This window comes from Triticum dicoccoides, chromosome 4A, assembly GCF_002162155.2.
Source record: "Triticum dicoccoides isolate Atlit2015 ecotype Zavitan chromosome 4A, WEW_v2.0, whole genome shotgun sequence".
In the NCBI taxonomy this organism is placed as follows: domain Eukaryota; kingdom Viridiplantae; phylum Streptophyta; class Magnoliopsida; order Poales; family Poaceae; genus Triticum; species Triticum dicoccoides.
This window is the reverse complement of record NC_041386.1, coordinates 513,414,167-513,426,403: the sequence shown is the minus strand read 5'-3', so window position 1 is coordinate 513,426,403 and position 12,237 is coordinate 513,414,167. Positions and strand designations below refer to the sequence as shown.

General features: G+C 44.0%; 1 long non-coding RNA gene across 6 annotated transcripts; it reads right to left on the bottom strand.

Moving 5' to 3' along the window:
- Positions 1-1,832: 1,832 nt before the first annotated feature.
- On the bottom strand, positions 1,833-4,810 carry LOC119289036. Of its 6 annotated transcripts, none has more exons than XR_005141405.1 (8): positions 4,455-4,810; positions 4,263-4,352; positions 4,066-4,179; positions 3,414-3,649; positions 3,164-3,276; positions 2,438-2,554; positions 2,288-2,360; positions 1,833-2,199 (listed from the first exon to the last, which is right to left on the bottom strand). It is a non-coding gene; the product is annotated as an uncharacterized LOC119289036 (long non-coding RNA). The 6 variants fall into 6 exon arrangements; XR_005141402.1 differs by having other exon boundaries at positions 2,284-2,360; positions 2,438-2,551; XR_005141401.1 differs by having other exon boundaries at positions 1,834-2,199; positions 2,284-2,360.
- Between the last annotated feature and the right edge of the window lie 7,427 nt (positions 4,811-12,237).

Sequence of the window (12,237 nt, the reverse complement as noted above, 5' to 3'; positions counted from 1 at the left end):
ACCGTTGAGCTTGCCATCGATCCCCTCGCCCGCGCCGTCTGCTGCCGGATCCGGATGGACCGGATCCATTCCCTGATGCCTCGCCATTCCTGGACTTCACATGCCTCGCTGGATGCCGTTGCTACGCTGTCGTGCTCCTGGTTCGAGCAGAGAGCTCCGGCGCCCGTTGACCCAGCCTCGCTCGGCCATCCGTGCCAGATTGCAAGGCCCAGCCTGCCTGCCCGGCCTCCTCCGGCCTCCTCCCACCGAACTAGGCCTGGCCCAGCTAGGTGAGCAGCCAGGCGCCCAGTGGGCATTGTTAGATTCGTCCTGATGTGGTTTTTTCCCCTACTGCAAATTTGTCTAATAACCAGTGCACTGCAGTTTTGCAGAAAAGTCCCCCTAGATCATGCATTTAATAATTCACAAATGGTGCATCGGATTAAAATGATTTATATATGAAAATGACTAGAATTTCATCTAGTTTCATAATAATAGATGACCTGTTGCACCCATGGCGCAAAAAGCGAGAGCAAACCGTGAAAGTGAGAGTAATTTGGAACCAATTTAATAGATACTTAGGTACACATAGTGTTACATATTTTTTACATGGTAGCATTATAGCTCAAAGGAAAGAAAGTTATAAGATCACTTGATGATAGCTTACATTGGATTTATAAAGCATGTTATATTAGCAGATATGCATCATTGATATAGCTCTTGTCTATTAACCTTTGGCTGAGTCTTGTATCTTCTACCAGCAAGAGATATCAAGACATGAAGGCAGTGGTATTAGGTTCATGTCCCATCAGTATTAAACATGGTTTCATCGTTTAAGTAGCGGTGTCTTCATTCTACAATTATTATTTTCACGGTTCGTGCCACACACATTCTTTTTGAAGAATGATGCAAAGAACCACTGGCTGCTACACCTGCACAACTGCAGTATTAAACATTAAACCATTTAGCGCATCTAATAGGCTACAAAGTTGCTCATAATAATATATTCAAAGGTAGTGGAAAATATCATTGATTTGCACAATATCGTGAAACATCAGAACATCATGAAACGATTAGGTTAAATTATCATATACAGTTGAAATGCAACAAAATGTTAAAACACAGAAAGGTACTTGCCAACAATCCCAGGGAATGCACCTCGAGGGCCTGAACTATTTTTAGCTCTCCAAATGTCAATGATTTTCTTGATAGAAATTGAGTTTTTGCACACAATCCAGGTAGAAATATATGAGTATGGTGGAAAAAAAATCTTAGTACAAGAGGCTCATATTCATTACTGGAGCAGATGTGTATGGTAAAAAAAATTGTTGAAGCGCAAACACCAGAGAATGGTGCAACGTAGAAGCACCACGCGCGACAGATGCTCCAGGAATTATTCAGCTTAGCATCATGGATTCATGGTTCAGACAACTACCAAAATGTCATCTTAAGTGATTATGTTATAGTTTCAGGACAAAGGATAGCAAGAAAGTCCACCCATTAATTTGATTCGGGTTCAGCCTACCACAAGATCAGAGAAGTTAATCTTCGTCCACATTGGTTTCATCGGCTGGACCGTTCTGCTCCTGCGGCCCTGCCTCTTTATCCAATTTCCCCCGGTTTGCTACAGGCTGCATTTTTGCTTCTAAAGATTGCAGAAGGGGTTGAGTGCAATGAATAAAATTGAATGTTCTTTTTATATCGGTTGTGTCTAAATACAACAGCTATTCGCTACAGGAAAAAGAAATCGCAAATTCATGCAATCCCTCATTCGTAAGGACATAGAGAGCTAATAAAATTCCATTGTTATTTATTTATGCTCCCATTTTATAACGATTGCCACTAAATACAATAGCGATTTCTACAGGCAAAGGAATGCCCAAAATTATACAAACCCTCATTCATGAGGATATAGAGAGCCAAAAATTTATGTTGTTGTTAACAACTTGTATTTATTTATACTCCAATATTCTCGCCAACAATCTAAAGGGCTGAGCCACTGCACCCTTCATTTGCATTGTCACATAAGAGTTATTTATCCGTGCATCATCTAAATTCAAAGAACATATCCTTGATGGACACAACTGAGCAAGAACAGCAGGTTGTAACGGAATGAAAGAGACAAGTAGATAACATCACGACCTTCCAATCCTCAGGGGCTGTACAAACTGGGAACTCAAATCGTTTGCATCCTTCCTTCCTTGCACACAATCATCTGCCCTGCAAATAAGATCACACTGTTACTATCATCCTTAATGGTGCTGAGTAAATCAAATAGCAAGGACTAATAAGATGAGAATTTACCTACCATGGCGTAGAATTGAGGAGGTAATTGGTTTAAGCAGCATGGAGGTAGAAACCAGCAGAACCTATCGATGGCACTATTGCATACAATAGAAATCAACACAAGTCAGTACAAATCAAGAGAAGTGGACAACATAAATCAGCAGCCCATCACCTACATTCTAGAACATACTTTCAACAACTATCATACTGTAAAACAACAAGGCACACCAGCCATCAACTTGAATTTTGCAGTACTCCTGAATTTATTTGGGCGCCGGTACCCTTACTACTGGAATGTAACAAAGGATCAATGGATTAGTACCAAAATTAACCGATTATACCTTGCATATATTTATATGTATTCACTATTTTATTGAGATATAGCAATACTATAAATGCTGAAAATGTAAGCAGATCAACAAAACTGCACAAAAAACACCCATACACGACACTGAAAATCATATGAGCATCTATAACTATTTTGTGGTTCAAATCTATAGAGACACTTTTGTAATATAGTTATAAAATATAGCTTCAACGAAATCTGCATTTATACATGGATATAACACTAATCAAATGTACAAATCTGGCATCAATAATAGAGCTTCACAAGTAGCCTCAAGGATTTCTTTAGTTTCCATTGCCAGCAATGTAAGCGGTAATATAGTTATGAAGAAACAAATTCTGCATTGTAAAAACAGAGCATCTCAAAAAAAAGAATGAATAGGTGACATCAAACCTACAACAAATATATGCCAACTATTGCCGGTTGATTTACTCACTAATCAGCAAAATATACTTAAATTTGAGGTTTTAGATTTAAAAAAGCTTGAGAAAAAGCTAACAATACACATGAGAAGATGAACAAAAAGGATAGAAGGAAGCCATAGAAGTATACCTTAAATCGAATAGCTTCATTGAGTATCTTGGCCAAACCTTTGTACCTCTCATATGTAGTTCTGAGGCAAAGAACGGAGAATAATCATTTGAATCGAGTGCACAACTGTAGACCTGAATGGAAGAGGAATGGTCAAGCAGGAAGCACGATATAGTAGAGTAGGACTGTGAAAGCTAGAAATTTGTCCTTACAACGATGGAGACGTGCTACCAAAACGTAAGTTGGAGGAGATGAGGATCATACTACATACCGACAGCCTTCCCGGTGTCTGTCTTGATCACGGGCACTGGCCTGCTGTAGCCGCCTCCGGTCGCCTGGCAACACCCACGATGGGCCACGATGGACGACGCGTACCTGATTCCACAAGGAAGACGATCGAGGGCCGTCGCTCACAGCGCCGCTCTTGTCTTGACCGCCGCCACGTGTCTAGGGAAACTTTTCTTTCCCTGAACTTGGTGAACCTTTAGCTTGTGTGCCTGAGATACTCTGCAAATATCAAATGGTATGAGAACAATAACGATTATTTAATGTAAAAGGGATGTCATTATATTTACTGATCTGAAAGTGTTGTATATGATAAAATCAAAATAGCTAGAAGCCTAAAAGTGACCCAACAATACTTTCAACAGGTTGCTGTTTTATGCAAGCACTAGTATGCTTTTACCTCATAAATCAAAACATAACATGTTCAGGGCCAAAAATGTTGACCAAATTAAAGTGGTAGCAAGCCTATTTAAATTCATGACCGGTGCAGCTTCCTAGCTTAATAAATATATAATGGCAGTTCTGGCTGGTACTTAACATGGAGTAGCGGCAACCTCATATACTCAACTGACAACATCAACTTATAAAGAAAATGTGAACCAAATCAAAGTGGCATTGCTCCAAACCATAGATCATACCTGAAAATCCGCTTCTTCATATCTTTTCTCTCAAATAGAGGCATGCTGAATCCTTCACGCAGGAGGTTGCCAGTGCGTACGCCAAGCCAACAAAAAAGAACAGGAGAGCCCAACCTACAAAAAAAGAATGCAATTCATTTACAACAACGAATCGTAGAGCAATCAAATGACAAGGGACCAAAAGAGAAGCAATCAACATGGCTCAGCATGCAAGCGGACGGCGTAATCTGCCACTGCAGCAGCTTGGATTTTCATCGAACGCCTTATAGGTAGATACGAAAATGAATCTACACAAACAGGGATGAGATATTCTGTTGTTAAATTGAAAAAATAAGTGAAAAGGAGAGGGGAGAAGGCAAATCAAGAGGGGGGTGAAGAGGTGTGGGTACCTGTAGAGGCCAGATGCGGCAGAGGATTCATCAAAACTATGTTACATAGAAGCTCAGCTGCGGCGACCACCCGTGCTTCTCCTCTTGACCACGACCACGACGCCGCCCGGACTCCCGCCATGCTCCGCCACAACCAAGCCACCCGTGCTTCAGCTACGGCGGCCACCCATGCTCCCTCCTCCAACGCCATCTTTCCACTGCCTGGATCTTGTTTTCCTCCTCCAACGCCATCTTCCCATCTCCAGCTCCCCACGAAAAGGGCAAGACAGGAGGCATCGACCGGCGGGAGGCGCCATGAGCAAGGAAGAGAGGAAGAGGCGGTGCAGGAAGGAGGAGGCCGTTGCGAGGAGAGGAGGGGAAAGAGGAGACGTCAGGGGAGGAGAGAGGATGTGGTGGCGGTGGCGGCGGCGGCTGCTGGGAATTGGGAGGAGATGGGTGAATTGTGTCTAGGTTAATCCCTGCCTCGGTAGGAACACGCTCACCCAAATGCATCGAAAAACCACCTTGTTTCTTGGCCCCACGACCAAACCAGCCCCACCCGTCATACAACATCAAATGAAAAGCTCAGGTAGAGAAGGGATTAACGGTGTACCGACTGCCAGCAGACGAAAAAGCATTGTGGTAAAAGAATCGTTCGGTCCACGATGGCGTGCGCGCACGATGCCTCTGGAACGGCGGGTAGCGTAGCGTTCTTTAACTTGTCCATGCCACTTTCATGCATGTTAAAAATGTTTAAAATGAGGTTTGCATATAATTTGTTTATTGCCATGCTAAAATGCTTTAATTCATAACTAAATAACCGTAGCTCCAAACTTAACAAACTTTATATGTAAATGGAGTAGAAAAATGCCTAGTTTAACATGGTGCACTCTTCTTGCATGTTTACCAACTCTAAAATTATGTTTAGGGAAGAACAGTACCAAACTCATAATTTGCACATGAGGATTTTTCCGGACTTGTTGCTTGTTGTTCCGGCTCCATTTAAACTTGCCTAGATAGGTAGCTTTCCATATGCTTCACCTCTTGCCATGTTTAACAACATTTAATATTGTTGTGTACATAAACGAGAGAGAACTAATTAAGTCATGTGGCATTTCGTCAATATGCAACTCGTTGCATATCGAGCACCACTTAACTTGTAGTATTGCTTGTGCACTTTGCCATGCCATGCCTCATTAAACCGGACATGCATCATACTTGGTTGTGCATCATGCCATGTTTATGTGATGGTTGTTTACTATATTGCTTACTTCTTTCCGGGATGCTTCTCTCATTAGCTTAGGTTTCGTTCCGGAGTTGTGAGGATCTGTTTGACTACGTCTGCTTGTCTTCTTCATGGACTCCTTCTTCTTCCTTGCGGGATCTCAGGCAAGATGACCATACCCTCGAATTCACTTATATCTTTGTTTGCTAGTTTTTCGCTCTTTTGCTATGCCACTCTACCAACCACTTGCTATATCATGCCTCCCATATTGCCATGGCAGGCCTCTCACCCACCTTTTCTAGCAAACCGTTGTTTGGTTATGTTACCACTTTTGCTCAGCCCCTCTTATAGCGTTGCTAGTTGTAGGTGAAGATTAAGTTTGTTCCTTGTTGAAACATGGATATGTTTGGGATATCACAATATATCTTATTTAATTAATGCATCTATATACTTGGCAAAGGGCGGAAGGCTCGGACTTATGCCTGGTGTTTTGTTCCACTCTTGCCGCCCTAATTTCCGTCATACTGGTGCTATGTTCCTTGATTTTGTGTTCCTTACGCAGTTGGGTGTTATGGGAACCCCTTGACAGTTCGCTTTGAATAAAACTCCTCCAGCAAGGCCCAACCTTGGTTTTACATTTGCCTAACAACCTAAGCCTTTTTCCCTTGGGTTTCCAGAGCCCGAGGGTCATCTTTATTTTAACCCTCCCCCCGGGCCAGTGCTTCTCTAAGTGTTGGTCCGAACCGGGCAACCTGCGGGGCCACCTTGGGGAAACTTGAGGGCTTGTTTTACTTGTAGCTTGACCTATCCGGTGTGTCCTGGGAACATGATACGTGCGACTCCTATCGGGATTGTTGACACATCGGGCGGCTTTGCTAGTCTTGTTTTACCATTATCGAAATGTCTTGTAACCGGGATTCCGAGTCTGATCGGATCTTCCTGGGAGAAGGAATATCCTTCGTTGACTGTGAGAGCTTGTGATGGGCTAAGTTGGGACACCCCTGCAGGGTATAAACTTTTGAGAGCCGTGCCCGCGGTTATGTGGCAGATGGGAATTTGTTAATATCCGGTTGTAGAGAACTTGACACTTGACTTAATTAAAATGCATCAACTGCGTGTGTAGCCGTGATGGTCTCTTTCCGGCGGAGTCTGCGAAGTGAACACGGTCTTGTGTTATGCTTGAACGTAAGTAGTTTCAGGATCACTTCTTGATCATTTATAGCTTCTCGACTGTTGCTTTGCTTCTCTTCTCGCTCTTATTTGTGTATGTTAGCCACCATATATGATTAGTGCTTGCTGCAGCTCCACCTCATTACATATCCTACCCATAAGCTTAAATAGTCTTGATCTTGCGGGTGTGAGATTGCTGAGTGCTTGTGACTCACAGATACTTCCAAACAGTTGCAGGTGCCGATGATACCAGTGCAGATGACGCAACCGAGCTCAAGTGGGAGCTCGATGAAGATCTTGTTCGTTGTGTTGTTTCGTTTCCTATTGATCAGTAGTCGAGCCCAGTTGGGATGATCGGGGATCTAGCATTTGGGGTTGTCTTCCTTTATTTTGGTTCCGTAGTCGGACCTTTGTTTGTACTTTGGATGATGTATTGATTATTCGTGTATTGTGTGAAGTGGCGATTGTAAGCCAACTCTTTATCCATTTCTTATTCAGTACATGGTGTAACAAACCTACCATGCGGCTATGCCTCTAAGTCATGCCCCGACACATGGGAGATATAGTCGCATTGTGGGTGTTACAAGTTGGTATCAGAGCCATCCAAAACTTAGGAGCCCCCTGCTTGATCGAATCGCTGACGTTGTTGAGTCTAGAACAAAATGTTTTGAGTCTTAGTATTATATATATATATATATATCGGAGAGTAGGATTCTTTTTACTCCTTAGTCCCTTCGTCGCTCTGGTGAGGCCTCCTGACATAGAAGTTTTGACTCTTCTCTTATCAAATTTCACGAAATTATTTTTTTAGGATCACGCGGGTACCTTGGAATCGTCCTGATGGTTTTGTGACGAGAACATTGTTCTTGGTGACTCCTGACATTTAGGGGTTGTGGCAGTGTCCCGGGGAGTTGATCTCCGAGGTGTTGTCATCACAATTTTATCGTTGCAGTTCTGGAATACCTGAGTTCACCGACATTGAAAATCTCTTTTATGCAGTTGTTGGTGACATAATCTCGATGCCACCCAGTACTAGGGCAGGAGTTCGGGAGTATTGCCATAACTCGTATAACGAATGCTTTTTGAAGGTTGAGGTAAATGATTTCCGAAGGTTTGTTGGTTATGTGTTCACGGATGGATACAGCTGGATGTAGGATTTGTTAGTTTTCGGTGAGATATTATGCTTCCCCTGTATCCCCAACACCTGATTGCATAACCAAACAGTTTCGGGAGTTTATAAGTGGGAATTCAAGTAGCTCCTAGAATATCTTTCCAACATACACATGATACGATATGGGATCTATCATATGTTTGTTCCGGCTTATTTTGCAAGCCAATCCTGTGTTTTGTTTTGAATTGTGGTATTCGATTTGCTTCAATGTCAAGTGTTGATTCCATACCTTCCCTAAAAGGTGTTCACACATTTCTATGTGAATACTAATCCTTCATGATAATCGAGATTGTCATGCCAATTCCTTTTCAACCGGCGTGTTTCTCTTCAAGTGGATCTTATCATTCTCAACATCCGCAAGATCAACTCAAAGTCTTCTTAACGTTAGTTGTTTCATCCGTCCCCAAGTTGCCTTTGTTTTTCCCGCCCTCCCACCCTTTTTCTTCACGGACTCAGATTTCTTAATCAAGTATCAATTTCATTTATGTGAAGACTCTTCATCCTTTTCCTTCAATGTTCTTACCTGGTGATTCTCATGAAGATACTAAGGAAGCCTCAAGTTCATCATTCTTCATTCTTTTTCTTCCCCGGTGGATTCAATCCAAGATTTCGGTGTTAATCTTATCCCTTTCCTCATTTCATAATGCTTTCTCATACCGGTGCACCTCTTAGTCGCTCATCTCTCTCTATTCATATCCAAAGTGCCGAAGATATCTCAGAAGAGTCAAGTTTCCATTCTCAATTCGCTCAAGTTCTTTTGAGGATGTTATCTCATTCAAGCCATTTAAATCAACCAGTGCAATCTCCCTTTCAAGTAATCGTTCGAAGGTGTTTCTTTTGAGTGGGCCCTAACCCACAGGTATTTTCCCAGGATCTTACCTGACTCTTCTTATTTTCCCGGAGTTATTCTCAATTTTCTCAAAGTTTGACGTAAGAATGAATTGTCATCAGTCATATGTCTTTCTGCAAGATCTTTCAAATTCTTTTCATTGTTGATTCAACCTTTATATTCTACATTATTCCGGAGTGTCTCAAAAATCCATGGTGGTGTTTCTCATCGTCATTCTCGAATTTTGAAGACCGAAGAAGAGTTCCTCTTAAATTCTTATCCGTTCTATCAAAGATTCATGGTTCTAGCCTTATGCCATCCTCTCATAATTGTTTTCGTTTGTGAGAATTCTTTCACCCATCTGGAGCAATTTAGGAGTCTTTTCAGTTTGATTCGCCTGAGCCCATCATCTCAGAATTGTGCATTCCAGCTTTCAGCTCTCGTTCTCCAAATCTTACCGGTGCATCGCTCAAATATCCTCTAATCAACTTGGGATCTCTTCATTCACTTGCATCTAAATCCTCTCAAGTATCTTCGTTCATTTTCTAATTCTTCCCGATGTTTCTTTATCTATTCTTCATTCATTTTTGATTCTTACGGTGGTTCGTTCAAAATTTCTCTTCCTTCGTTATCGTATCAACTCTTTCGTTTTTTTCAAATCCAACCGATGGTTCGTTGAACTCTTTTCTCAAGTTTGCTCTATATCTCTCTTAATCCTTTCTACGAGAATAAGTAGTATGCCAAATCCGTTGCTTGTCATCAATTTATATCCGTTGCGTGTTGCATCTTGCCATGTCAGCATGTGCATTGCATCATCATGTTTTTCAAAACTTGCATCTGCCCGGGTCTCCCCGTTCCTTCCGTTGTTCGTTCTAAGCCCAGACACACTAGCACGCGCCCGCGGCACCTCTGAAATAGTATTTTATAAGTGGCCGAAAAATGTTTCCGGAGTGGGATGAAAGTTGGCGTGCGGTGTAGTTATGTTGTTAGTAGACCGCCTGCCAAGTTTCATCGCATTCGGAGTCCGTTTGATGCCCCAACGGATAACTATAGCGGCATTATAGTCGGTCAAACATCGGACGTTTTCGGTCTCCGGAAACAGCTGCCGGGCTGCACTCTCTCTCTCTCTTCTCTCCCGCAACCCTCAGTCTTCCACACAGTCACAATTAGCCCACCTGCAGCCCACTAAATCCACCCTCCGACCGGAACCGCCGGATCGTGATCGAGGCTCCGGAAGCCCCCAAAACCCCCTAACCCTAGCTCCTACCTTATATAAACCCCCTCCCTTCCAAATTTGGTCTACCATAGCCTCCACCTACCTTCTAGCCTCCCCCTTGGGATCCCGCAGCCGCCAGCCTCCTCCCTCCTCAATTTTAGCACCAAGCCACCGCGCCACCGCCACTTGTCGCCGGCCTAGAGGCCGCGCCGCCACCTGAGGCGTCACCCCGACCAACCGAGAGCTGCCACGTCACCTCCCCGCTTCCCGCAGCCACTCACAGCCCTCCACGTCGCCTCTCCAGCACCCCACTTCGCTGCGGCCCTCAGGACCCATCTAGAGCCCGCCCCGGGCCACAACCGGGCCTGAGGCGCCCGTGCTGCACCACCGCTCATTCTGTCACCTCCCTGCTCGCGTCGCGTGGCTCCCGAGCAGTGCCTCCCGCGCCGAGCATCGCCGCTGCCTCGCCAGAACCCCACCACGTCGGTTCCCCACCGCCGGTGAGCAGCGCGCCGCCACGCCCCTTTGTTTTCTCCTCTCTCTCTCTCTCTCTCGCAGGCCTCACATCTCTCTCCCCCCTGCAGAGCCGCCATGGCTATGGAAACCGCTGCCGCCGTCGAGCTTGCCATCGATCCCCTCGCCCGCGCCGTCCACTACCAGATCCGAATGGACCGGATCCATTCCCTGATGCCTCGCCGTTCTTGGCCTTCACATGCCTCGCTGGATGCCGTTGTCGTGCCACCGTGCTCCTGGTTCGAGCAGAGAGCTCCGGCGCCCGTTGACCCAGCCTCGCACGGCCTTCCGTGCTAGATCACAAGGCCCAGCGGGCCTACTCACCCAGCCTGCCTGCCCGGCCTCCTCCCACTAAACTGGGCCTGGCCCAGCTAGGTGAGCAGCCAGGCGCCTAGTGGGCATTGTTAGATTCGGCCTGATGTGGTTTTTTTCCCCTGCTGTGAATTTTTCTAATAACCAGTGCACTGCAGTTTTGCAGGAAAGTCCCCCTAGATCATGCATTTAATAACTCACAAATGGTGCATCGGATTAAAATGATTTATACATGAAGAATGACTAGAATTTCATCTAGTTTCATAATATGCCACTTTCATGCATGTTAAAAATGTTTAAAATGATGTTTGCACATATTTTGCCTATTGCCATGCTAAAATGCTTTAATTCATAACTAAATAATCATAGCTCCAAACTTAACAAACTTTATATGTAAATGGGGTAGAAAAATGCCTAGCTTAACATGGTGCACTCTTCTTGCATGTTTAACAACTCTAAAATTATGTTTAGGGTAGTTTTCCATATGCTTCACCTCTTGCCATGTTTAACAATATTTAATATTGTTGGGTACATAAACGAGAGAGAACTAATTAAGTCATGCAGCATTTCGTCAATATGCAACTCGTTGCATATTGAGCACCACTTAACTTGTAGTATTGCTTGTGCACTTTGCCATATCATGCCTCATTAAACCGGACATGCATCATACTTGGTTGTGCATCATGCCATGTTTATGTGATGGTTGTTTACTATGTTGCTTGCTTCTTTCCGGGTTGCTTCTCTCGTTAGCTTCGGTTTCGTTCCGGAGTTGTGAGGATCCGTTCGACTACGTCTGTTTGTCTTCTTCATGGACTCATTCTTTTTCCTAGCGGGATCTCAGGCAAGATGACCATACCCTCGAATTCACTTATATCTTTGTTTGCTAGTTTTTCGCTCTATTGCTATGCCACTCTACCTACCACTTGCTATATCATGCCTCCCATATTGCCATGTCAAGCCTCTCACCCACCTTTTCTAGCAAACCGTTGTTTGGCTATGTTACCACTTTTGCTCAGCCCCTCTTATAGCGTTGCTAGTTGCAGGTGAAGATTAAGTTTGTTCCTTGTTGGAACATGGATATGTTTGGGATATCACAATATCTCTTATTTATTTAATGCATCTATATACTTGGTAAAGGGTGGAAGGCTCGGCCTTATGCTTGGTGTTTTGTTCCACTCTTGCCTCCCTAGTTTCCATCATACCGGTGTTATGTTCCTTGATTTTGCGTTCCTTATGCGGTTGGGTGTTATGGGAACCCCTTGACAGTTCGCTTTGAATAAAACTCCTCCAGCAAGGCCCAACCTTGGTTTTACATTTGTCTAACAACCTAACCCTTTTTTCCCTTGGGTTTCCGGAGCCTGAGGGTCA